The sequence below is a fragment of the Diabrotica undecimpunctata genome, chromosome 8 (genome assembly GCF_040954645.1).
Source record: "Diabrotica undecimpunctata isolate CICGRU chromosome 8, icDiaUnde3, whole genome shotgun sequence".
Lineage (NCBI taxonomy): Eukaryota > Metazoa > Arthropoda > Insecta > Coleoptera > Chrysomelidae > Diabrotica > Diabrotica undecimpunctata.
In genome coordinates, this window is record NC_092810.1 from 62,872,348 (window position 1) to 62,886,304 (window position 13,957).

Sequence of the window (13,957 nt, forward strand, 5' to 3'; positions counted from 1 at the left end):
TAAGTGGTATATTTGATTAAAAAATCCAAATGGATTATAAAATTCAGAATGTTTTCGGACTAATTAGTCCATCTTCAGTGAGCTTTTGAAGTACTTGCGTAACTGACCGTAAATAAAAAAATGGTTGGGTTTACATTAAAGAGAGCATAATTAAAAGTATTAAATTATACGGCAATATGCCAACGTAATTGGATCACTAACCATTTGGGAAACTCCAGTACGAAACTTGGGATGTAGAAATTTTACTTCGAGTAGGGACTTAAGGTTCCTGGTTAGTGATCCAATTACATTGGCATATTGCTGTACAATTTATTACTTTTAAGTATGTTCTCTTAACAAGTTCACTGAAAATGACTGATTAGTTCGAAAACGTTCTGAACTTTATAATCAATTTGGATTATTTAATTTAATTTTTAATTAAATATACCACTTAGGAATGGCAAGAGAGATGTACAGGAACTCGTTGTGGCTACAGAAAATGTAAGTTTAAATATAAACATCTCGAAAACAAAAATAATGATAAATTTGGTACCCAACCAGAACATCAGTATTGGTGGGCAAGAAGTAGAACTCGTAAATAAATATAAAGGGCATGGAATTATGATTGGCAGAGATAATCAGATCCATGCACTGAAGAGAAGAATCTGTCTTGGGTGGGCAGCGTATTGAAAACTGAGAGAAAATTTGTAAAAGTGAGCTGTCCACATGACTGAAGAGAAAAGTATTTGATCAATGCGTAGTCCCAGTGTTGACATACGGAACAGAAACACTGACTCTAACAAAACCCTCGGCTACCAAACTAAGAGCCACACAGAGAAGAATGGAGCGATCCATGTTACGAGTAACTCTGCGAGACAAAATAAAAGACGAAGAGGTTAGGAGAAGAACCAAGGTGACTAACATTATCGAACTGATAGCCAGACTAAAATGAAGATAAGCAGGACACATAGCTAGAATGACGGATGGGGATGGACAAAGAGGCCATTGGAATGGAGACCAATGGAAGACAGCAGAAGCATCGGTCGATCACCTGATGAGACTGGATTAAGTTAGATGTGGTTGGAAACACGAGAAAGAGGCCTATGTTCAGCAGTAGACTTTTGAGGATGGATGATGATGATGGCCAATTAAAACAGAAGTTTTGTACTTCGATGTTCGAGTTTTTTATAATATCATCTCTGTAAAAAGGGCCAAGTGGACAGAGCAAAATGCAGAATGAGTGCAAAAATTCAGGGGATATACGAGGCGTTGAGAACCATAACGGACCATCCCACAAAATTGTGAAATTTTAGATAAGTTTGTTTTTAAACCCAACATTGACTTTCCTTCAATTCCAGAGTGGACCATATGAATTTCCTCTACTCTACAACAGATGGCAGCATGTATTAGGATGGTCCATTTTGTTTAACACAACAACACTTGCGAGCCAGACTGGACTATATAGCATGGTCCGCTTTGGTTTCTGGGAATACCAGTTTAACCTTTTAATTGTCAGTGACTTATTAACACCTGATAGTACTATCTGCTGATATTAAAAGTGTTTTTTACACAGTACAGCCTAAAAAAGCGTGTAAGATGGCTTCTACGTCTAAACTAAATATTTCTTATCAACATGAAATTGAAGGTATGTATTTCTTGTTTTTTAGTTAAGTAAAGTTTTGAAAATAACGGTCAGTAAAACACGTGGTTTTAATACTCTTAGGATTTTTTCTGTAGGTAAAATCGCTAGTTTCAATAAATATGCTTTTAAATAAATTTAAAAACTTTGTTCACACATTTGCCTCAAAGTTCTATATCAATAATTTTTTTTATTATTTTTAGAAGCTGAATCTGACAGTGAACCCTTACAGTACCAAGATAATGGTAGTTCGGACGTGCCTTCAGAGTTGGAGTCTGCAAGTGATACTGAAATAGATTCCCAACATGTAAGTCCAGAACAGCTTAAAGACAAGCCAAAATCAAAGAAACACTAAAGGTAAGATTGTTTCGGCCATAATCCATACTCCAGTAAATATCGTGCAAACTAAATTGCCATAAGTTGTTGAACACCGAAAGTCAAGAGCAGATCAATAAAAAGTTTTATGGTCTTGCCAGTACGGACGTGCAAAGTGCATTTATTTTTTGCAAGTAAAAGTAGTAAGTCACTATTCAAATATTAAAGTTTTGAGAAAATCCAAGAATTTCACACGACATTACTACACGTGAGTGCAAAACAATCGACTCAAAAGCGATATTTGAGATTACCTTTTCTGTTTTAATGTAAGAAGTATGAAAATAACAAGATGTAATGTGCAAACAGTAACTTTATTATTGAACTTACAAAAATTATTTGGAAGACGCATTATAAAAACAATATACTATACGAACAGAGTTTCTCAAATATTTATCATTGGAATTATCCCAAGAAAGACGCAATGAACAGAGAAATTATCCATTACGAAATGAATTTTTTTATTTTTCAATATCTGATATTACCACCTCTATTCCTAATTACACTTTCCAGTCGATTTCGCATGGATCGGATGACTTTTCTAATAAATTATTGAATCATTGCTTCCCCTTCATCATTAAGCGCAGCCCTCAATTCCATTATGCTCCTTGGTGCATGATTTCTGTTTCGAACCCTTCGTTTAAGCTCATCCCAAACATACTCTATTGGACTTATGTCCGGGCTCAACGCAGGCCAATTTATTGTAGGTATACCGATCTGTCAGATAGGTGGTGGTGACTCGTGCGGTATGACATCGTGCATTATCATGCAATAAAATAAAGGCATCACCAATAAATCCCACGTATGGAACCACATTGCCTCCAAAATATCTCTGATGTAACGATCCGCCGTTAAACCTCCCCCACGTCCTCCACCAGGCACGAAAACCAACTCGGTTTTGCCATCCATGGAAATGCCTGCCCAAAATATACAAGAACCGCCTCTATATGACACAATTTCTCGTATACAACATTGAGCAAATCGTTCTCCTGGCCTTCTATAGACTCGACGCCTCTTTTCGTTGCCATGTAGACAGATCCTACTTTCGTCGGAGAATAATACCTGACTCCATTGATAGTCGTCCCAATCCAGATGCTCGCGAGCAAATTCTAGTCGCCTTTACTTCTGGGGTGCAGTTAGCTTGGGACTCGTAGCTGCCCTTTTTGGTGTCAGGTTGGTTTAAGTCTCCTTCTGACTGTCCAAACGCTAGTAACCACACCTCGGACCTCTCTAAGCTCTTCTTTAAGATTAGCACCAGTCAAATGTCGATTTCTCGGAGATTTAGATACAAGAAATCGATCATCTCTCTTTGTTGTTGTTCGTTTACGGCCTCCTCCTTGTCGGCGGACATAATCACCAGTATCTTGGTACCGACGATATACTCGGGACACAGCAGATTGGCTTAAATTTAGTCGATTTGCCACGGCCCTCTGGCTCAGGTCTTCTCTCAATAATGCTACTGCTTGAGCTGCTTTGACAGATGTGGTATCCATTCGTTATGCAGTTGCGAACTTAATTGACTCATGTTTTAGTGCATCGCTATGGAAATTGATGGCTACGATGTTAACCGAACGCGTTAAGTCGGTGCGTGTCGATTTCAATGAGTCAAATTCTGACCCCCTCTCTACGTGTTGCATTATTTATTTGTAATACGTCACCCGATTTACCAAAAACCGAAACTTTTTTCAAACTCAATAATGAGGATAATAATTGTACAATAAATATTATTAAATTTACACCTTTTAGATTGAAACAGGAGATAGACTTTCGCAAAATAATTTTGAGTCGATTTTTTTGCACTCAAGTGTATTTACCTAACGATGAAGGGAACGACATCAAAATATGCAAAATATTATTTAAGATAGTACTGAACGTCAGCAATGGTAAACTTGATCGAACGTTGAAGACAAAACAGAATCTAATTCCACCAACAGACCAACGTGGAAGACATCCGCCTGCTAATAAAACCCCACCCGAAACTGTTAAAGCAGTTTGTGATTTTATTGAAAAAATACCATCATATATTTCTGACTATGCACGACACAAAACAGAAAGAACATATTTATCTCCTGATTTAAACATTCGTATTCTTTTTAATGAATACAGAAAATCAACAAAGGATCCTGTTTCCGAGTTCATATTTCGAAACATTTTCAATACAAAGTTTGATTTACACTTTCAAGCTACGATTGTTGATTTTTGTAGAAAATGCGATTTATTAGAAAGACAAATACAAACCAACGAAAACAACTTGCAAAGAAAAAAAGAGCTAAAAATTGAAAAAGAACTTCACCTGAGAAAAGCAGAACAGCTAAAAGAATCAATGGTACAAGATTCTAAACTTACAACAGATAAGGACGACACCACTGTTTTTGCCTTTGATTTGATGAAGACACTGCCCACCCCAGTGTTATCGACAGGAATAACATGTTTTAAAAGGCAATTGTGGACGTATTGTCTGGGTGTCCACAATCTACAGTCTGGAGAAGTTAAGATGTATGTATGGAATGAATCCGTTGCGTCCAGAGGAACTCAGGAAGTCGGCTCCTGTCTTATCCATTATATTAAAAATTATGTTAGAAGCAAGAAAGTAATCATGTATTCCGATGGCTGCGGTGGTCAAAATAGAAATATTAAAATGGCTTTACTGTGTACTCATATGGTGCAATCGGATGACTTTCTAGTTGAAGAAATAAAGCATAACTTTTTAGTTAGTGGACATTCCTTTATGTCATGTGACCTTGACTTCGGTCTAATCGAGAAAAATAAAAAATATCACCATAATATTTTTCATCCTAAAGATTGGATCAATGTAATTTCCACGGCGAGAAGAAATCCTTTTCATGTAATAGAAATGGGGTCCGAAAATTTCTTTTCAACAGCTAATTTGCAAAAAAATACTACACATAGGAAAGTCTCGGCGGATATAACGAAAGTCGAGTGGTTAGTTACAGCATTAGTTTAAAAAAAGATGATCCTTATATTATTTATTTTAAATATGGTGTAAGTGATCTTCATTCTTCTTCTTCTTTAGATGCAAATCCACTAATGGATGTTAGCGATCACATTTTCCATTAATTCTCTATTTCTTGCAATATGTATCAGAGATTGTATGTCGTTAATCCCTGTCCATTGCCTTATGTTTCGGAGCCAGGACATTTTCTTGCGTCCCATTCCTCTCTTGCCTTCAATTTTACCCTCGATTATAAGTTGGAGGAACTGGTATTTTTCATTTCGCATGATGTGACCTAGATACGCCGTTTTCCTTTTCTTGATGGTTTCGAAAAGTTGGCGTTCTTGGTTTATTCTTTTAAGGACATCTATATTTGTGATTTTCGCTGTCCATGGTATTTTTAGGATACGGCGATAGAGCCACATTTCGAAAGCTTCTAATCTGTTTATATCCCTCGTTTTGAGTGTCCAGCCCTCTTCGCCATATAGCAGCACTGACCACACGTAGCAATTAGTAAACCTTAGTCTCAGTTGAAGATCGAACTCTGAACAAGTCAGTATCTTCTTGAATTTTACGAAAGCTTGTCGAGCTTGCTCAATGCGACATTTTACTTCCCTGTCCAATGCCCAGTCTTCAAAAAGCCACGATCCCAGGCGATCCCCACGATCTTCATTAACTTCAAAAATTTAATATTGAAAAAAGGAATATACCAAAGGATCATTTGAAGGATAAATTACCAATTTTATATCCTGATGGAAATGTTATAACTCCAGCCAAAAAACAAGACCTGTTGCAATTGACCGAGTTTATTCCACCGATCTATCATGACTTTTATAAAGATCTCAAATGGTCCGATACTGTTCAGGACGAAATTTCACTGCGAGTAGATGATTTGGACTAAATTTATATACTTTTGTATTTTTACGCAACTAACAATAAAGCTATTCCATAGTTATGTCTATTTTTAATAGGGCTATTCTACATGCATGGAAGATTTTCTAAATACCAAAGCGGATCAACCCACATTATTTTTGTAAATTACAAAAAAAAACACATTTTCTTGGACAATCCGTTACAAAATATCCACTACTATTGCCAGTGCTTCATACTAAAAAAAAACACTTTTCTGTAAGCCACAAAAATTCTTTAAAATATCAGTTTTTGTTATTCTCAGTTTTCTCCATTTAATGTTTCAACAGGATGGCTCTGGTTCTCAACGCCTCATATTGTCTGTAAGGTAGGCATCAGACTGATCGACCGACCACGACCAACCGTCCGACGGCGATCAACCAACTTTTTTATTTTTATTTTTAAACTCACATTACTCGATCGTTTTCCATCGACCGACCGTCAAAACGTTAGGAGGCTGTAGCAACATAACCACATTTTTGTAATATTATTTTACTGACATTTTTTTAAAAAGACACCAACAAGGAGAATTTATTTGTGTTATATCCAGAGATATGCTGGTTATATCCCATTCTGTTAGATTTCAAAATTATTATCGCATAAGCAAGCCCAAATATTATAGGTTAATTACAAATTTTGAAATGTCAATGGTCAATGTCATTGCTTAGAGCAGTATAAATGAATGCGAAATGTTCCATATTCATCGAACAACGATCAAAAATTCCAACAAGTCCGAATTTCAAAACTGGAAGAACTTTTCATAGGTAATAAACGTAGTTCTGAAATGCATAATGCGTAGAATATAGTAGTCGGAGTGTATAGAGGTCTTCAAGTCGGAACAACTCCTTTAAAATATAAAATTTAGATTTTAAAAATATATAAAATAAATCATAATTTTTATATATAAAATGTATTTTCTAAAAATGATTTATGTACATATAAATAACTTCCTATTACACGTCTGTTGTCGATTCCAGGCTTCGACGTTATCGCAGTATTTTTGAAACTTTTGCAGAGAGTACCTGGTATTCTCAGCCCTAATACTGATGACTTACTAAAAAATAAACCAGTTTTCACCTCAGCGACAGAAACAGCAATTTAAAAGTAAATATAGTAAGGCAAAGGTAAATCTATCCATGTTGTCGAATAAACAATAATTGGTGTTTATGAGTAAATTACTGATTGTAATTAGCAGATATGATCCTTTTATCGAAGAAATATATCTGCTAAGTATTAAAAACTGTCATGCTAATAATGAGTGACGAAGTATCAAAACAATAGAAAAGTATTTGCATAAATACTGGCATGCGAAATATATAAAACTTTAAACCTCCAAATTATTTAGGTCCAAAAAAATATTTAAAAAATGTCCAACTTCCTCTTCACAAAGATCTTAAAAACTAGTCTTAATTTTAAATGGTGCAATGTACAACACCAATGCCCTACGTTTTAATGTGTTGGTTGTTCTTGTGTCTGTGTCTTCCCTGTTTTCAATTTTATAATCTGAACGTAACAACTTAGCACAACATAAATTAAATATGTTTTGAAACTGTTTTCTTGTAGTATTTCTATATATCAGCAGAGAACCTGATGCTATCAAACGGTCTAAATTATGCTGTAACATGCTTAACAGTTCTTCTAAACTTGACATAATCAGTGCAGTTAAAAAACTCTATGAAGTACTATAGTCGGTTCGCTAATCCCAGTCCCAACTGTATAGTGAATTTAGTAATTATTATTTTTTGTGAAGTTAGTTCTATTTTGACAGACTAGAAGTGTGTGGAAATTACTATACAACCAAAGGCACGTGCTCAGAGCCAATATTAACTGTAAACAAGCAATTTTTTTAACAAAATAAACCTGCGTAAATTAAAACAATAAATCAAAGGTTTAATATTTATATTTTTAAAATTTTATAATATTCACAGTATTATTATTGAAAAATTACTATTTACGAAATAGTTTTTGTACCATCACCATTTCTTTGATGTAAATATACTAAATAAATTATAAATAAAATAAAACTTTAAACTTAATTACCGTCAATAATCGATATAAAATAATAAGGATGGAACCTATGCATAAATACTTGCGTCCAAAGTAGCTAGTAACAATGGCCGATCTTGTTTCCGGAATGTCAGTGGTGTACGAAAAAATTCGTTTGGTAGATATACAGTGAGGTCCTAAAGTAACGGATAAAAATTCATTTTATACAATATTATGAATACAAATGGAAAATCCTGAAACAGAACATTTTTTATAGGTATATGAAAAAACACTTTCCCAATGACATTATTTAAATGTATCTTGAACTCCCTAGGGGTAGTAGTTACCCCTGAAAAAATTTTAAGCGAAAAGGGGTAGCGTGTGATACAGCGTTTAAAAGGGGTTTCATTGCTCTATTTAGTAATGTAAATATTTTTCTTTTTTGTACAGGGATGGTCAAGGAAAAAATTATCTTAATTCATTCCATCAAAAAGCCATCGAGTCGAATATCTTTCATGATTGACTCGTCTATTAGTTGTTTTGTTGTCAAAAAAGTAACATCGGATCTTTTTGTTTATTTTGAGTGTAAAATAATAGTGCCATAGAACGAATTTAAGTTTATTAACAATAATTACAACAATTTTGTATAAATCATATGTTCAAAATGATCACTATTCATCTCTTGACACAAAAACAGATGGCGTTGAAAATCTTCGATAATTTTTGTAACATCTCTGCGATGCTTTAAATCATCACTATTGGTTGGTGTCATCATGTAGATTTTTGTTTTTAAATAGCCCCACAAGAAATAATCCAGTGAATTCAGATCGTAAGAACGGGGTTGCCATTCAATTTCGCCACGTCTACCGAGTCATCGATGCGGAGAAGTTTGATCAAGAAATGTTCGTACTGCTGCTGCATCATGTTTCTATTAATTTCTGCGGGGTTAACAGTATCTGGAAAGCGTTGTCGTAAATCAGGTGCTAAAACATTTTGTAGAAAGTTCAAATAACTCGGCTCAGTTACTGTACCCTCAAAGTAAGGTCCAACTATTCTGTTATTTAATATGCCAGCCCAAACGTTCACTTTTCCAGGATACTGAGTGTGACCTTTCCTCATCCAGTGCGGATTTTGCGTACTCCAATATCGACAATTTTGTTTGTTGACCGTTCCATGTAGTGTAAATGTTGCCTCATCTGAGAAAAGAATATTTTTGGGAAACATCGGATTCCGTTGGAATCTATTCGTAATTACTTCACAAATTTGTAATCTACGATCTAGATCATCTTTTATTTAGTTCCTGCAGTAGTTGAATTTTATACGGATGGTATTTATTGTTTTTCAAAATTCTCAATACAGAAGTTTTACTTATATCATTATTACCACCCAATTCTCTTGTTAACACAAATAACACAAATCACGTATATGTTTTGACTGACACAAGAGAACTAGAGGGAACTGGCAAAAAACAAGACAGCACTACTGGCCTACACCGTTCACACGGCACCAATTGTCGCAACAATTGAGATTTCGAGTGGTGGAGGGGCTCACTGGGCGCAGCTCATTGTCCTCAGTCTGCTCCCGGAGACAACTGAATTTTGGGCCAATTGTGAGGGCAGTTGGCAAGGCAATTGGCCTAAAGTGTTTAGACGAAGACAATAATTCCATGCCAGTCAGTTGTCTTCTGACAATTGTCTCGCCAATTGTCATCGTGAAAACGCGGCTTTAGTTTATGTTGATGTTTCTCCATCAGTTAACAGTTAACAATACACCCAACTTCTTTTGCACATTCAATTTTGATCTGCCAGGTTTGGGAAGATCTTTGACAGTTCCAAATTCTTGGAATTTTTTCTCTATTCTACTCACCGTAGACTGGTAAATGTGAGAGTCGGGATACTTTTCATTAAATAATCTGCATACCTCAGAATGCGTTCTTGTTTGATCATTCACTCAAATCAATATTAGTATTTCAATTCTCTGGGATTCAGTTAAGCTCATTTTAAAATAATCTAAAATAATGTTTAAAAATTCCTAATGAAAGGAGGTGTAGCGACTAGCGAATTAATATTAATTTTAAATACGTCTAATCTTTTTTGACAACAAAACAACCAAGAGACAAGTCAATCGTGAAAGATATTCGACTCGATGGCTTTTTGATGAAATGAAATAAAATAATTTTTTCCTTGACTATCCCTGTACAAAAAAGAAAAATATTTACATTGCTGAATAGAGCACATTGAAAACCCTTTTAAACGCTGTATCACACGCTACCCCTTTTCATTTAAAATTTTTTCAGTTGTATTCTGTAACTACAAATCGAATAGAAATGAGTCAAATCAAATAGAGGTCAGCAAGTCGGATCGGAATTGTAGGAATCGGTATTCTGTAACTCATCTCGACCTCTACTATTGGAATGTTGGGTAGAAATTGATTTCGACTAGACAAGCTCTGTCGAGATCAAGTTTCGACATCGAAATTGGTCTTGACGTTTGTTTTGACATTTATTTGTTGACTTTTTTAGTCTGACATTTTTTAGTCTGTGGTGTTATTTATTTAGACAAAGTTTACTAAATAATTTAACTGCTCAGCAGATGTCTTTTTCTTTGGTGTTCCGCTTGCCATTTTGTATTCTTGTAACGAACTTTTTAAACTTAACCAAAACAAATCAAAACTACTTGACGACAAGCTTGAAATATAATCTTCTTTTTTGATGAATTTTTCGCGCGCACTAGCCTTTCCAGTAACATAACGTCAGAGAACACTTATTTCTCTTTTTAGTGCGGGGTTGCCACCAACTTCTGAGCGCGTCAAGTAGAAGTTGGCGTTTTCGATTTACACCGATTACGATGTGAGTTACAGAATGCCAATCCAAACACAAAAACGACGCGATAGGTATCCAACATTCCGATTTCAGGTAATTACGATTCGACTTGGTCATTTCTATTCGATTTGTTAAAAGTTACAGAATAGATCTGATTGTATAAAATGAATTTATCCGTTACTTTAGGACCTCACTGTATATGCACAATAATTATTTATTTTTGTTGTTATTTACATTTGAATAAAAGATCTAATGACGTGTAACATTGTAAAATTAAAAAAAAAACATTATTTTTATAACATAAAAATATATATATATTTTACAGGTACGTAGTAGTAAGCGAATGATGTGACTGGATGCAAAATATTAAAAATTTAACGAATTTATTAATTTACTAGAAAGAATACATTACATTATTGACTTGAACACATAATGTTACCTGTTTAACATCAAAATATCGGGAAATCACCTGTCAAATTCACATCAGACATTGCAGCTAGTAATGTGATGTCAGTACCGTCGTCTATCAACTACATGTAAAAATTAAGCAGGCTCCATCCTTAGTATATTATATGCCGTCAATTAATTTTTATTTATTTACAAAATATTTTGAGGAAATAAATTTCACAAAATTACGAGTAGGCAGTCAATCAGAAAAAGTTAAGACAATGCGACATATTTCATTGCTGTTGACATTTTCGTATGATAGAACCAACATAAACTTTGGTTTTTTATCTTAAAAATAAGTCTAATTCCCTATGGAGAGAAGATTTAGCAAAGCAAATAGTAGTAATTTTCCAACAATTGACGACGTTATGCTAGACAGATTTGTGTCCAATAGTCATTTTTGCTCATTAAAATTCGGCAATGTCGAAAACAAGTAAATGTATGTAAAAACAAATAATACATTTTTTAAATATATACGGAAATTTTTATGGGTTTAGTATACACTTTCATTATTTATATTAATTTTTTTTTAACGAAAGAAATCTGCAAGTTTATTTGGGTTGTTAAGAGTGTGAGGTAGGAATTTTTGTGTTGTAGGTTTCCGACTATGAATCTGTCAAAATATTCCCAAGCTGAGCGAATGGACTACGAGCCCTAACATCTATATAATGGGACAAATTAAAATATAAATAACAAATTCAGGCGTTTGACTGTTAATTTTTTTTATAGTTATGATAATAATGCTAAATAAGCATAATTTTAAATAATATATAATCACAAAACGTAATTAATTTTGTTTTATAGAACCCACATAACCTATTTATGTCATAAGAGTAATCAAAATATATAAAAATTAGTGACGACTAAATAATGGGACAGTATGAAGTAACTGCTTAAAACCAAACAAATTAAGGCTGCGAAAACAATGCAGCCGGACTCTGTAACAAACGTCAAATTATATTAGACGATTAATTTCTTGCCAAATTAAGTAAATCACTGTATTATTTCAATAAAATTGTGCCTGGTATCTCTACCGATTCAAAAAATCGTAGTTGGTGATTACAAATTATTACCGCAATAAAACAATCCTTGTGGCAGATGAAATTAATATCCCTAAAATTAGAGTGTGTAATATAATTAACCATTATGAGAAAACATGAAGTACCTTAAAAAAAGGTAAAACCCCGGGTCGATCAAAACTAATTTCTGATGAGAATAGGAAAATTTTAGTAAAAGTTTGCAAAAAAGGTCGAAGAAATACTCTAGACAAGTTACAGCTGACTATAATCAAGAAACTGGATTAAATCTGTCAAGGGAATGCTGTTCAAGTGGAAATATAAATCTGGTTAAAGGTTGAATTACAGGTAACAACTTAAATGTACTTGTAGTTTAATATATTTTAACATATTTTCTTCTAGGCAAAGGAAAAGCAACTGTTAACAGCAAAACAAAAGCAAGTCAGGCTCATTTGTGCAAAATCTAAACTTTCTTAATCGGTAGAAGATTGGTCCCTAGTAATTTTTAGTGTATCAAAATTCGACGTATGTATTGATGATTACCACAAAAGAATAATTCGCACTAAGTATAAGGGTTTTCAAAAAGACTGTTTGAAACGGATCGTAAAATTTCCGAAATGAGTGATGACTTGGGGGTGTATGGCAGTTTCAGGGTTAGGATGTTTTTAATTTATTGAGGGTACCGTAAATGCTGCGCAATATCAACAAATACCTCAAAATAGCCTACTACCAAGTATTGTGAAATTAAATGTTGGCGGGAATTATATTTTTCAGCAGGACGAAGCAGCCTGTCATACGGCCAGAACCACAAACAACTTGTTTGGAACCCACAATATAAATGTCCTGTTCTGACCTTCTAACAGTCCTGACCTAAACGTCATTGAAATATTGTAACATAAAACACATACGAACGAATAATCCAGAACGGACAGTACACGAATTTAAAGCCAAATAGAGAAGAGTTGCAATGATTTTACTTTTGAACAGAGCAGATCCTCAGTCGAGTGAATGCTCAACCGAATTAGAGAGGCCATAAAGTCTAAGAGCGATGCTACTCCTTTTAAAAATAAATATCCGTTCTATGTCCCGATATTTAGTTGCCAACAAAATAAATATTCTTTATTAGTAATTAGTTCTTTTAGAGTAAGTCTATTTTGTTTTGTGTTGATGATTAAACCAATATTATTAGTAATTAACTAATTACATAGTAATACATTAAAAAAACATGATTAGAAAAAAATTAACTGTCAACTACCTGAATTTTACATGTATTTTAGTTTTCCCATTATATAGTTTTTAGGGCTCATATACAGCAGACGAAAAGGAAGCATATATAGGGTAGGTGGGGGTAAAAGTCCGCACTTTATATATATGCAATATTTGCCACACTTTTGATTGCAGTATACATATTAAATTTGTCAGGCCATTAGGATAACTAATGCCCTTAGCTCTAAATATAAAACAACAGCTAAACAGCTGTAAGAAAAAAAACTATAGCGGAAAGTACAATATTTTACAAATCGGATTCTTGCCCCATTAATTGGGGCAAAAGTCCGCATAGCGGATCTTTGCCCCCTTTGAATAAAAATAATTTTATAAAAATAAAAATTAACAACGTATCAAATAAAAATCTTTATTTTGTCAAAGAACATGATCTAAAAACTTATAAACATACAAACAAGTAAATATATGACCTAAACACAAAAAGATAAAAAATAAAAGAAATTTTTAAAAGCTGAAACACTTTTTAGGTTACAACTAGTGCAACATTAAATCACTTAAATCGGTTGAAAAGCTCACAAAGTCCTTAAATCTAGCAGAACTGCCTAGCAATG

At 33.9% G+C, this 13,957-nt stretch overlaps 1 protein-coding gene and 1 long non-coding RNA gene across 2 annotated transcripts in view; one reads left to right on the forward strand and one right to left on the reverse strand.

Annotated features, from left to right (window-relative positions):
• LOC140447626 (uncharacterized) overlaps positions 1–13,957 on the reverse strand; it is a 96,459-nt gene that overhangs the window by 46,717 nt on the left and 35,785 nt on the right. The gene's annotated exons all lie outside the window — the stretch shown is intronic.
• On the forward strand, positions 11,952–13,251 carry LOC140447627 (uncharacterized). The gene is made up of 2 exons (XR_011951617.1): positions 11,952–12,470; positions 12,525–13,251. It is a non-coding gene; the product is annotated as an uncharacterized lncRNA (long non-coding RNA).